The sequence below is a fragment of the Mytilus galloprovincialis genome, chromosome 14, assembly GCF_965363235.1.
Source record: "Mytilus galloprovincialis chromosome 14, xbMytGall1.hap1.1, whole genome shotgun sequence".
NCBI classification, from domain to species: Eukaryota; Metazoa; Mollusca; class Bivalvia; order Mytilida; family Mytilidae; genus Mytilus; species Mytilus galloprovincialis.
In genome coordinates, this window is record NC_134851.1 from 41701888 (window position 1) to 41705514 (window position 3627).

At 32.8% G+C, this 3627-nt stretch overlaps 1 long non-coding RNA gene across 1 annotated transcript; it reads left to right on the top strand.

The window, feature by feature from the left end:
• The first annotated feature begins 1099 nt into the window (after positions 1-1099).
• Positions 1100-3052, top strand: LOC143059588 (uncharacterized). Its single transcript, XR_012973526.1, has 2 exons — positions 1100-1317; positions 2622-3052. It is a non-coding gene; the product is annotated as an uncharacterized LOC143059588 (long non-coding RNA).
• The last annotated feature ends 575 nt before the right edge of the window (positions 3053-3627 follow it).

Here is a 3627-nt window from a genome sequence, read left to right on the forward strand (position 1 = left end):
CATAATTGTAAAAAAGAAGATGTGGTATAATTGCCAATGACACAACTCTCCATAATTGTAAAAAAAGAGGATGTGATATAATTGCCAATGAGACCAAATGACACAGAAAGTAACAACTATAGGTCAACGTATGGCTTTCAACAAGAAGCAAAGCCCATACTGCATAGTCAGCTACCCGCACCTGGCAACACATATTGTAAATATCCTTTTTTGCACTGGTTACATCTAAATTACAAAAACATTATTGTTACATTGGAGACTACTAGTAGTTACCGGAATAAATGGTTGGGTAGGGATCTGAATAATTACGAATGTAACAATATTATTTGGGTCTACGGCTAACATGTAACATTGCGTTATTGTTACATTAATTCACTTCAATGTACGCTAGATTTATTAAAGTAGTCTCCAATGTAACAATAATTTGTATACGACCGCAAAAAATTTTTGGTACACTACATGATAAAAGAATGAATGGAAGACTACATGACAACAGCATGAATGGAAGACTACATGACAAAAGCATGAATGGAAGACTACATGACAACAGCATGAATGGTAGACTACATGACAACAGCATGAATGGAAGACTACATGACAACAGCATGAATGGGAGACTACATGACAAAAGCATGAATACGAAGACTACATGACAACAGCATGAATGGGAGACTACATGACAAAAACATGAATGGAAGACTTCATGACAACAGCATGAATGGAAGACTACATGACAACAGCATGAATGGAAGACTACATGCCAACAGCATGAATGGGAGACTACATGACAAAAGCATGAATGGGAGACTACATGACAAAAGCATGAATTGAAGACTACATGACAAAAGCATGAATGGAAGACTACATGACAACAGCATGAATGGAAGACTACACGACAAAAGCATAAATGGAAGGCCAATAAATTAAATTGCTATCTAAAAAGCGATATTTGTATTTCGTGATATTATTTCAAATTAATTTATTATAAACAAAACGCCATGCGTCAGATTCCGTTCAGGTGGTACCTTCATTTATTACGCCAAAGTTCGAATAGTTGACATTTCAATAACGTTTGTTACGTTGTTCGATTTGATTAGGTTTTACGGACATCCCATTTTTTAGTTCGGAATCTTTGTTTATTTTCTTTTACTAAATAATGTAAATGCATGTTTGAACATATTCGTGTACGATGTTTTCCTTATGTCATTTATTCACGATTTTCTCTTTTGCAGATACGCTTATCAACTGTCAAGGCAATCATAATGACACCTATTTTAGCAGGCATTTTGTTAGTGTTGATGTGTCGTGCAAGTACTGGTTAGACTTTATCTTAATAACGATTTTAAGCTACCAAAATATGTATGTATTGATAGCTGATGGTGTTTCAAGAAAATTATGATGATAAATCTGACTAAAAATCACATTAATATGACCTTAAAAAGCAGAATGTTGTTAATACTGTTATATCAATATCCAAGGTAAGGGGAGGGTTGGAATCCCGCTAACACGTTTCACTCCGCCACATTGTGTATGTCCAACGTCAGGAGCCTGTAATTCAGTGGTTGTTGTTTGTTTATGTGTTACATAATATTATTGACAAATGAAAAATTAACGTAAATTGTATATTCAAACAAAGACCATATTCTCAAACTGTAGTGTATATGTCAGTATAACCAATCAATAAATATAGTACCACATGACGGATTTACTTATATAATGATTACATAATTGTGTTGACTTAAAATGTTACTTTACATCTTTTAATTCAAATTACTGAAACGACACTAGAAATAGTAGTTTTTTTTTTTTTTATCTAATTAACTATAACGAAAATAATAAATGTCAGTATAACCAATCAATAAATATACAGTGAAATCCTGCATAAACCGAAAACTTGAATAAACCAAACAAGTTCTTAAGCACCGTCATATCAAATAGTATGCGTTGTTCACTTGATAAAACCGAACATCGGTCAAAACCGAACAAAATTTTAAGTCCCGAAGAGGTTCGATTTAAACATGTTTCACTGTAGTACCGCCAGATGGATATACTAATATAATGATAATGTTAATTTTAAATTTAAAGTTTAAGATGTTACTTTCAAATTACTAAAACAACCTTAAAAAGAGTTGTTTTGAACTATAACAAAAATAAAAATATATTATTAATAACAGATTCCAACTGGAATAAAACGTCTTTTATGTAAGTTACAATTTCTTGTCAGAATTTTATGTATAAAGTTTTACTATGCATTTATAAAAAAAGTCAAGAATACTAGTATTAACTTTTATTCTTATATCTAAGACAAAAACCGCGACAGATATATTTAAATTTGTATTATAAAGATTTACATTGACATCAATTGGAATCGATTGACAGAAGCGACTAACTAGACTTGCATCCAATACAATATATGCTTTTGTACGAACAAAACACAGCAGTCAAAAATCAAGAATTCGGATTTTTTTTTTACAGTGGACCTAGTAGAAAACTGACCGCAGGATAAAGTGTCATACAGATTCAGTAGGACCTTTTTTTTATTCGGAGGAACTATTTAGGCGTTTGTGTATGTGTATACTATACATACATTTTTATTATATTTATTTTAAATATTATTTCAGCTCATTTTACAGTGACATTACCTATAGCTACAGTACCAAGGGATTTTGCAGATAACTCAATAGTCAAATACAGTGTAAACGTTGATAATGATCAAGGTGAATATGCTGGCGGTACCTTTACAGTTCCAACAAATGGTGTTTACTCATTGTCTGTGTCCATGATGTCAGGCCTCTATCTAACCGCTCACTGTGTTATATATAGGAATAACAACAGGTTGGTGTGGCTATACACTGGCAGTAGTTATGATATGGCATCCCAAACTATCAACGTTCGACTGACAGCCAATGACCTAATTACTGTACGAATGGAAAGCGGAACGAGCCTGTTTAGTGCTTACAACACTTTCAGCGCAATTAGGATACTAGACTAATGATATACGTTTGGACCAAAAAGATAAGCAGTGAAAGCTATTGAATAAAATTTAGCATTTTGATTTTGTCATATTTGTATAGCAAGTAGTAAGAAAACAAACGCATTTTTAGTGTTTGTTTGCTTGTGTCTACTTTGTACACGAAACAAAAGGTTTTATTCGATGCATGTGTTTTTAGAAAAATGCAATGCGTTGTGTCATGACTGCACAATTGAGATAAATATTTATACGTAAGTTGGATTTTGTTTGGATACCGGGTATACGTTATTAAGACAAACACATAACTTACATTATGTATGTATGCTCCTGTCCCATGTCAGGAGCCTGTAATTCAGTGGTTTTCGTTTGTTTATGTGTTACATATTTGTTTTTCGTTCTTTTTTTAAAACAAATAAGGCCGTTAGTTTTCTCGTCTTAACTTTTTAATATTGCCATTTCGGGGCCTTTCATAGCTGACTATGTGGTATGGGCTTTGATCATTGTCGAAGGCATCACGGTTACCTACAGCTTTTAATTTCTGTGTCAGTTTGGTCTTTTGTGGAGAGTTGTCTCATTGCATTCATACAACATCTTCTTTTTTATATTATGTATTCGGACACTGCACAGTTTTCGTAAGAATATTTTTGTCGAAAACA